The sequence below is a fragment of the Talpa occidentalis genome, unplaced genomic scaffold, assembly GCF_014898055.3.
Source record: "Talpa occidentalis isolate TD23 unplaced genomic scaffold, MPIMG_talOcc4v2.1 talOcc4.12, whole genome shotgun sequence".
In the NCBI taxonomy this organism is placed as follows: domain Eukaryota; kingdom Metazoa; phylum Chordata; class Mammalia; order Eulipotyphla; family Talpidae; genus Talpa; species Talpa occidentalis.
Genome location: NW_023601212.1, coordinates 63,512,987 through 63,523,766, shown reverse-complemented (window position 1 = coordinate 63,523,766; position 10,780 = coordinate 63,512,987).

Genomic DNA, 10,780 nt, shown 5'->3' with positions numbered 1-10,780 from the left:
ACTAAGTTCCTGGTATCTTGTTACAGCAATATGAAACCAATACACAAGGCAACAATAAATCAGTTGACTTTCCCTGTTAAAACTTAGGGGGAATTAAGAATAGGTTTGATGGGTTTGAAGAAGAGAACAGGAGTCCACTGAACTTAGACAACAGGCAGAGAGGAAAGAAACGAAAAGTCTAGACAAAATAAGGAGTAGAGCAGAGGTTGAGGGTAAAGATAGAAACTTCTGGAAAGTAGAATCATCCACCTTGTCAACCTCTTGTATGGATGGGACCTGGTAGATAGTAGGTGTTCTCTTAAAGGTCATTGATTCGACAGAATGAATGAATGAGTAGAAGTGATAAAGGAAGACAGAATGATTAGAGGAAAAAAGAAAAAGAGGAAAGAAAGAGGTAATTTTATGCAAGGATGATGGATCACAAGAGGGGCTAAGATGGGCAAACAGCTACACTGAAGGTTTTGCAATACATTTGTGTTAAGGCCAGTCCTTTAGTGAAGTATGCAACCTATTACTGAAAATCAAAATTCAGTAAAATCCTAGCAAGATTCTCACCAATATCATCATTGGCTCTATTCCTCAACCTATTATTTCTCATATATTATTAAACAAAAAAATTAATTTAACCCAAAAGATACATAATCCTACAATATGACAGTCAAAGGGGAGTGAAGCAGTTTTGGTTAAGAAAAATGGTTTTGCTGATAATGGATTTGAAAACCTTTTTTTCCCTAATATTTTAAGTTTTTGCCCCAATGAAACTTCATTCATGACATATACTCTGGCATCAAGGGATAATCTTTTCCTTAGACTATTTTCATTCAGTTTATCCTTCTATTGGAAAGCTTTAATCATGATGTTAAAAGCAGATTCCTCACTGTTAATTCTTAAATCCTCTCAGTTCCCATAAAACTGGAGCCAAAATCTCCAAGCCTGACAATATCCAAATACAGGTTTCAAGTTACTGGCTTCTCAACAGTACAGCCAATATTAAAAAAAAGAAAAGAAAAGAAATAGTTATTGGCTTGGCTTATAATATTAAAAGAGCTAGCCACAGACATATTTTCTCTACGCATTGGAAATATTGATTATGTCAGAAAAAGAGTCTCAAGTTCAGGGGATGGAAGATGTTAAATACTTATTCCTTGTTGCTGTCTCATTCTGTAATTCTTTTATATTCTTATTCTTCTTTTCAAAAGACATGCGGGCAAGCACATGTGCAAATGAAAGCATGCGTGCACGTGAGCGTGCACATACACACGCACACACTCCCAACACCTAAATTTTAATCTACTTACTTTATTATTATTTTTTTTAATTTTAAGATTCATTCTTTTTTTTTTTTTTAGAGGCATGTTTTATTTATTTATTTATTTGTTTGTTTGTTTCGTTTATACATGCACTGGGTACAGTCAGAAGCGTGGGAGGGTGAGAGAATTCACCAGAGCCAGAGCGGGGAGCAGAGCAGGCAGAAGGACCGAAGTACACTGCTGAGGGGAGCAGCGGGCGGCAGGAGAGGTCTGCGCGCCATGTGGGACCCTCCTCTGGTGGCCGGGGAGCAGCCGGGGATCGAACCAGCGCCACAGAGGCTGCGGGCAGCTTCGCAACCCAGCGCTCAACCGCTGCGCCACCGGGGAGGCCCCTTAATCTACTTACTTTAAATAATCCATAGAATAACTACAATTAGGTCATCTTATCCAATCCCCTTCAACAGATATTTAGATGAGATTTGTACAGTTAGAGGTAACCAGTTACTGAAAGCAAGACACTCAAATCCCTGATCTGATTCCCCTCAGATCTGTTTTTGTCTCTGTACCACCCCAGTTCTAAGAGCAATAGATAGATCTATGATAGCACCCAGGGCATGAGTAGTGCACCTCTTCCGTCCCCTCTGCTTATATTGCATTCTTTGTTTACTATTCAAGTCAATCACCACTTATCTGGCTTGAAAAGATGTTTTACTCTTGGTCTTATAGTAGCCATCTCAATCGGATGCAAGATGGTGACTAAAGAAAGCTGGGTTAGTAGATTTTTTTTTTTAATTTTAAATTGAAATATTCATTAGTTTGGAAATGGGTGTATAAGTTATTATACCTATACTGCATTATGAAAATGGGTACATTAGTTAAAAGTAAAGAATTAGCTTTACTATACTGATACAGACAATGTGTCTCTGGTATATTTAATGAGAAAATCAAATTTCAGAACAGGAGGCAGAGAGGCATTATATTTTCTTAAAATATGTGGGGAAATGTGTGGTAAGATACACACCAAAATGATTTGGTTGGTTACATATGTGAAGTGGGATTGTGGGGAATATGAAGGGATTCTTTTACTTTTTTTTACTTTAGGAACTTCTGTTTGAAATTTTTGCAGTAAGCACTTCTTCCTTTTATAATTTAAACAACATCAACTGAGAAATGAGTTAACCTGGGCTGTGGGTCCTAATTAGACAAAAGACAACTGCAGATTCAGCCTTGGAGCTGCATTCTTGGTGGCCACAATGCACAGACTCATCCCATGTCATTTCTCCCCTTTGCCACCTGAGCCAACTCTCACATGGTCAGATCAAGGTCTTTTTTCAACCCTTAGCCCCCAAATCCTTTCCCTTTGCTTCCTGTCTCCTCATGCACTGCATGGTAAATGAAGTCTTGTTCCAAAATGCAGATTCAAGTAATACCTAGTTTTATATTGCTGTTAATAAGATACCAGAGGTCTGGATCTTCCCATTGCTCCACAAATCTGCTTCCTTGATATACCAGCCACTGGTTTTGTGTGGTGATTCAGGACAGGTGTGGGGACTTACTCAACATAGTGGGGTATTACTGGTTATTTTTCTTCTTCATAAAAGTTATACTAATAATCAAAGCAAAATATCAATAATCATTTTAAAGTACCATAAGTAATGAGAGTAAGCTTATCAAGGGTAACCCTAATTCTTGGAGCATTAGTAGCACCAAGAATGACTTACCATTTTAGTTGGGACTGAGAAGGTTCCTGAGGTGCAAGACTTTTAGTGCTAATACAGGTAATTCCAAGTATACCAGAATGAGTTAGTTGGTCACTCTAATGTTCCTACTTGGATGTTGACCCAAATGTGTTCTTCAGCTTCTCTAAAAATAGTGTCAGCAAGTAGAGCAGTTGAGACTATTGGTATGTTTAGCAAACTCAGAGCCTGTGAAAAAGAAGCTGGACTTCCCAACCTAACCATCTTCTCAAGATTGCAAAAACTTGATTAACAGAACCAACTAGAGAGAAGAAATCATACATCTTGAATCCTTTGAGTTTCACCCAAGAGTTCAGCCAAGATTTCTGTAATAGGTTAGTAGAGCTCATTGCAATCACAGTGCTAAAGATTAGAGATCCCACAATGCTAAAGCTACAGAGCAGAGATCCAAAAGAACCTTACCAATGCAGAGCAGAGATCCCAAAGAACCTTACCTATGCAGTGTGAAAAGGCAACACACAGACTAGGAATCAGAGGATCCATATGAGAAGGAGCTGTCCTTCTGATCAATTTCCATGAAGTTATCAGTTGGTCAATAAAACAGCACCCTTGTAAGAGTTGAAAATGGGCTCTGGATCTTTCTTACACCTAGCAAATAACTCCTTGAAGAACATTTCGCTTGATGCTGGAGAGACCATGGTATTAACTAAGTTCCATGGCAGCCCCATGCAATTTCTTCAGGTCCCTATCCTATGTGGGAAAATAGCATTAGCAAAAGTGGAATCCATCAAACCAATAACAAACCCTAGAAATCTGAGACTACCAGAGTGGGAAGAAGTGGAGAGGAAAGTGGGGCAGGCACACAGTTAACTATGATGGATGACTACTGGTGCCTTCCTGGTTGGCGTGGTGTGGTAACGTACAACTGAAAGATATGATCCTATACTTTGAAATCATGTATGGTGTTATAAACCAATGTTGCCAAAATTAAATTTTTTTAAAGTAGTGCGATTCATGACCCATGCTGATGAATCACACTACTGGCATCATCCCTGAGTGATTTTTACCAAACTCTTTTCCCAAAACTAGTGCCTATATGTGTGTGTGTATTTTATTTAGATAAAACTTACATGCATTGTAAAATGCCCAACTCTTAACATTTTTGACAAATGCCCATACTCATGCATTATCACCAAGATCAAGATATAAAATATTTCTACCACCACAGAAAATTCCTCTTTCAGTCAGTACAACACTCCTTACCAGAGGCAACCGCTATTTTGATTTACATTTTCATAGACTAAATTTGAGTTCGATATTGCCAGAAATATAGTTACAGAACTAAGCAAAGAACTTGAACTAAATGAAAAAAATCTGGTAGATTTCCTGTCCTTGAGTTCATCCATCACCTGTGACACAGTAAATACTTAAAAATACTTTAAAACTGAAGAAAAGAATAAGACAATAAAGAAGGCAATGTAAAGGAAGGGGAAAAAAAAGAAAAAAATGTAAACTCCCTTCCAACCCTGAATCAATGCTCCTGGATATGTTTAGTGAAGAGATGTAAGTGTGCTATCATTGTGTCTGGAACTCTATAGGTCATAGGCACTAGAAAATAATTTGCATTTTTTAAAAATAACATTTCCTAAGGCAGTATAATTCCCTAGCATACTAGGTCTACAGTGGAATTTGGGTTGGAATAGTGTAAGAAAATGCTTTCTGTTTATAAGAAAGGTTTTGTGATCCCTGGCTGTGTCCCCTGCATGGATAACAGTAGACTCAAGGCACTGATGGATACTCTATCCCTTCTCTCAACCCATAAAATTCCTATCTTAGTCCTAACTGCCTCTTAAAGAAGTTCCACCCACATGCTAACATGTGTAATGGTGATGGCTTTTTGCATCAGTTCAAAATGAGAACTAACATGAGACCCTCATCTCTGTTTTGCTTCTTAAGTGGAGTTGGCCACCTGACATGGGACATGCTTCGTCTGCTTAGAATTTGAACCTCTTGGACAGTCTTTTCAGTTGCTGCAGAGTTCTTTTCTTCTTTTGTCTCCTTTTCTTTTCTATTTTATTTTTTAAAATAATTTATTAAATTTTTTTTCTTACATCATTGTAGTCTGCATAGGTCTCCTGCCACCATATAACCTGTGAGCCATCACCACAGTCCCTCTCCTGTTTTGGCCTCCCATCCAGCTCCTTCTTTGCTGTATGCCTCAGCTTGCTAGTTTTAACCTTTTCTTGACCTTTTGTTTGGCTTCTCTACATTCCATGGGTAAGTGAGACCATCTGGTATTTATCCTTTTCCTACTGACTAATTTTGACTAGCATAATCCCTTCCAGCTCCATCCATGTTGCTGCAAATGGCATGAGCTTATCTATTTTGATAGCTGAGTAATATTCCATTGTGTAAATATACCACAAATTTTTGATCCATTCATCTATTTTGGGGCACATGGGTTATTTCCATATCTTGGCTATTGTAAATAAGTGCTGCAATAAACATAGGAGGGCAGGTTTCCTTTTGAATTAGTGTTGTTGTGTCCTTTGGGTAGATTCTTAGGAGTAGAATTTCTGGGTCATATTGTAAATCCACTTTTAGTGTTTTGAGGAAATTCCATACAGCTTTTCATAGTGGCTGAAACAGTTTACATTCCCACCATCAGTGTGAGAGGGTTCCTTTATCTCCACATCCTCTCCAGAATTTGTTGTTTCTGGTTGTTTTTTTGTTTTTATTTTTTTAATGTGGGTCATTCTCACTGAAGTTGTAACAGGGTGGTCCCCAGGAAAGGGGGAGGTTTCCTGCCCCACCCAAGGGAGGGTGGAGCTAAGCAGGGAGAGAAGAAGCTGCAGAGGAGACTGAGGAAGGAAGGAAGCAGGATGGAGCCAGAAGGAGACCTGGAGGAGGCACCTGGAGCCTAGAGACACGTGAAGAAACTGCGCTTGTCTTTTGGTCATGGACTGGGTGACACAATGTGGGTGAGACCCTAGGGGAGGTGACAATGGCAGCTTTTATCTTGATGTTGATTTTGCTCTTTTCCTTATGGGCTTGTCTGGTTGTTTCTGACCCTTTTCTGTGGGTCCCCACTGGAAGATGCTTTGGACTTGTAGCAGGCTTTGGGGCCTTGCTCTGGGCCAATTCCATTTGGATGGAGTTTTACCCACGAGGGGACGGGTAACTTTGGGTGCTTGATTTAGAAACTAGATTCTTTGCCTTTCCTGTCTTGTTTCCTAGTTGTATTAAAGTTCCTTCCCATTAAAGTCTCATATGTTTTGTGTTGATGCGGTGGATAGCAGAACCCATTTAGAGCAGGCAGGTTTTGGGGGGATCTGGGGTACACCTCTCCCTGCCCTGTAACACACTGAGGTAGTATCTCGTAGTTTTGATTTGCATTTCCCTGATAACTAGTGATGGTGAACATTTTTTTCATATGTCTTTTGGTCATTTGCCTTTCTTCTTTGGAGAAGTGTCTTTTTAGTTCTTTGGCCCGTTTTTTGACTGGGTTATTTTCTTTGCTTTTGTAGAGTTGTGTAAGATCTCAATGAAATCAAGTTGAAAGCCCAGAAATAAAATCACACATATATGATTAACTAATCTACAACAAAAGAGTAAAGAATATACACCACAACAAGGAAAACCTCCTCAATAAATGGTGTTGGGAAAACTGAACTGCAACATGCAAAAAATTGAAATTAGACTACTATCACACACCATATATGCAAAAATCAACTCAAAATGCATAAAAGATTTGAATGGAAGATCTGACACCCTAAAATATATAGAAGAAAACATAGACAAAACATAAACCTCAGAAACATCTTTGGGGATTCTTCTCCAGAAGCAAGGAAAACAAAGGAGAAATAAACAGCTGGGACTACATCAAACTAAAACAATACTGGGCCTCCCTGGTGGCGCAGCAGGTTGAGAGCAGCGATGTGAAGCTGTTCGCAGCCTCTGCAGCACAGGTTCGATTCCTGGCCAGCCAGAGAGGTTCCCATATGGTGTGGCAGACCTCTCCTGACTCGCCTGCTGCTCCCCTCAGCAGTGTCTTCGGTCCGTCAGCCTGTTCTGCTCCCTGCTCTCTCTGGTGAATTCTCTCACCCTCCCACACCTCTCTGACTGTACCCCAGCTCTTGTATAAATAAATAAATCTTAAAAAAAATAAAAAGACAATACTCAAAACAAAGAGACATTTTACTGAATGGGAGAAAATATTTGTACACCATATGACAGACAAAGGACTGATACCAAAGATCTACAAAGGTCTTTTGTCTTATTTTCTAATGGTCAACTAACTCCTGCTCAGTGAATTTCCTGCATTATGATGACATTTTAGAGTCTTTTTGAGAATGGGCAATATGATAGATAGAAAAAAAGGTCAGCCAGATCTGCATTCAAATTCTGGCTCTACTGTTTGTAAAATACAATATATATGTCAGTTCCAGCATCTGCTTTAAAAATGTAGTAACAGTAACAACCCCTTGGGAATGCAGTAGATGTTAACACAAGGTAACCCATATGACCAAGCCTAACAAGTAGTTAGTGCTCATTAAGTGCTGGTTTCTTTTCTGACACCAGATGGGCTGTGGGCCGATTGATCTCTAGATGAATCGATGTTTATGGGATGACAATATCTGTGCCATCTGTAGTGATTTAGTGCTGATTAGAAGCTCAAACAAAATGAAAGACTCAAATGTATGGTACAGATTTGGTCTGAGATTTTTGATATCCCCATTTTGTTTCAGATTTTAAAATTAAATAGGTTTTATTCAAATCTATACAACTTTTTAAATAAATAAAACCTTCAAATTTTTCATTTAGGTGGTGGCTCAGGAAAAGAAAAATGCCTTATTTTTATATAAATATTTCTTTAACTTACTTTTTGGATCCCATGAAAGTTTTATTTTGTTTTTTTTTTAATTTTGTTTTGTTTTGTTTAAATTTCAGTATATTGCCAAAAACACACTAACGTTCTTTTTGAGCTGTCGTCTCTATACAATGATCTCTAAACCAAAATGATTAAGTATTTTTGAAGAAGAAAAGCCTGTAAATTTTTCCTACTATGTTTTAAAAGATAAACTAATCAGAATATTGCTGTTTGGGGACTCAGTGAAAGGAGTGGTCAGATGGCAGCTGTCAGGATAAGTCAGCTTTACCAGAAAATAAACAACTTCCCTATGACAGGGAAATAGGTTGATACTATTTAAAGACATCTAGTTCTGCTGCTATTTCTATGACCTTGGACAAATCACATTTCTTCTAGAAGTTTTAGTTTCCCATCTATTAAATGAGGCATTTGTAGTAAATAATTTCTAGAATCTCTTCCAGCTCTGAAATTCCATGGTTCCTTGACTACAAAATGGTAAGGCAACAGAAGTCAACAGCCAGGAACAACAACGGAGGTCAGATGAGTTAGCCTGAGAATACTAATGCAGTGAACTTAAAGTGGATCTATAAATGAAAGAAAAATGTTCTCTGGAAACTGAAAATGGGTAAGTTCTGGAATGGGGGAGATACTGATGTGAACAGAACAATGCATAACTGATGGGGTGTACTCTCTCTTCTAGTTTTCCTTTATGTATTTTATCCTTATACTGCTTTTATAGAACCCAGAAAAACTCATGGGTTGCATTTGAGGGTAAGCCATTGACATGCTGGTAAGGTAAAATACCATAGAGTGAAGAGTATAGGAGCAAAATCAACACCAAATAGGATAATTGGAAGAGTCATATTGCAATCCAAGTTGGGGCAGTTACTGTGGATAGTAAAGAGACATTTAATAGGTAGAGAAAATCAGGAAAATTCATTTTCAGAGCATGAAGCAAATGCTACAGATCTTTTCCTAGGGAGAAAGATGGAAGGCAATAGAGAGAATTACAGAACACATGAATTACATGTCTTCATGGAATTCATGGCAATGACAATTTTATTGATTAGTGATTTTTGTTTGTCTTGTTTTTTACAGTGAGGGATAACATTTCCAGTAATTAGGATCTTCCTACATCCCCATACAACTTGTTCCATCTTCAGTTGATTCTGATTATTAGAAATTATTGCTTGTATGGACTAAAATGTGAATCTCTACAGCGTTTAATCATTGGTTCTTGTTTTATTTCCAGGGCTACCAAGGTTGCAACTCTGAGTCCCTGACTTGAAGGCAGCCAGTATACACCTTTGGAATTTCTTTTGATCCTTTGCAAATTCATTTCTTCTTAATGGCCTAAAATCCAAATCCTTCACCTCCCTTTTATCAGAGTTGCATCCTTAAAAGCTGGTCTTCTGCAGTAGTTCTGAGTTTCCTTAGATCTGTCCTCACAGGTATGTGTGTCCCAGATTATCCGCTAGGTATGCATTTCCTTGTTTGACTCTTTCAACATATGATTAGACAATTTTATACATCTGAACATAATGCAGGCTTCTTCCTGAGGTTCGTGTAGGTAAGGCCCATGTCTCAATGCTCAAGGCAGTTACCATAAGAGAGTTGATGAGATCTAAGTGTTTACCCACAGCTTTATTCTTGAAAAGTTCATGGACATTTGCAGCTCTGGTACCACTTGGCAATTGACGACCTTCCCATTCAATGCTTATTCTTTTACACTTCACAGACTAATTTATCTCTGTAACCTCATACAACAATCTCATAATATAACTGATGTAGCATTTGCCTCTGAAAAGGAAACTCAGAATGCCTTATTAAAGGCAAATTTTCTAATGCATTGCCTAATACATTAAGCAGTTGAAGATAGTAAGATTGCACATTTGGATTCATGAAGAACTGAGTTCAAATTGCAATTCTGCCACTTACTCTTTAGTGACCTTTGGCTTTAGGAAGATTAAATTAGACAATAATGTTAAAATGTCTGGTATGGTCCCTGGGAGTTGCACATTAATTATTATCATCTTTAATCCTTTTCCTGGAAGTCAATCTATATAACATTTCCTGAGACTCCTCAGAAATCTCAAAGCAATAGATTTTTATATCTTCATTTGAAATATAATTTCCTGGCTATGAAATAAGTCCTGTTTTCTAGGACACCTGCCTCTTTCTGCATTTCCTAATCACTGTAATTACTGACCCTGGGCCCCTTGCAGTGTTTTTATTTATTTATTTATTTATTTGCTCTAGGCATGCACTCAATCCAGTTGCCTCATTGCACACATCACCAGCTTCTGCACTTAATCATCTGTGTCACTCTCATGACTTTGAATTGACTGCAGTGGAATAAACAGAAGGTTCCTTGGCATCTGGCCAAGGCTGAGTGAGCATTTCCAATGAGGTTTCAGTTGGGACTGCCGAACTTTCTATGTTCTTACAAACAGAAGAAAGAAAGCAAATGGTGCTTTTTGATAATATCGAAATTTTGGAGGAAACCAAAAAAAAAACACCCAAATTTAATTTTAATTTTTCTTTAATATTTTTATGGACAAAGGATGTATTTTTTCATATATTTTGCAAATTGTGTTGTGGCACCTTACAAGCTTTGTTTATTATTTAATTGTCTCTAATATAGAGATTAAACTAGCCAAAAATAAGGTGGGTGATAGGACATCAATAAAACTGAACTGATATCCACCATGATCTGAAATGCACAGAATGTGAGAGAAGAACATACAGTTCTCACATGGTAATGAACTCAAGTTTAGCTCTTCTCTACCCGATGATTAAGGAAGTGATTGAGACCTACTCAAGAACAGGTTTACTGATCTCCAATCCTGATTCTACCACTAATCTTCTGTGTGTCTTTGGACAAGTGGTGTAATGTCTCTGTGTCACAGTGGCCTCCTCATCTGTAAAATGGAATTAATAATATATCCTACTTCATGGGGTGA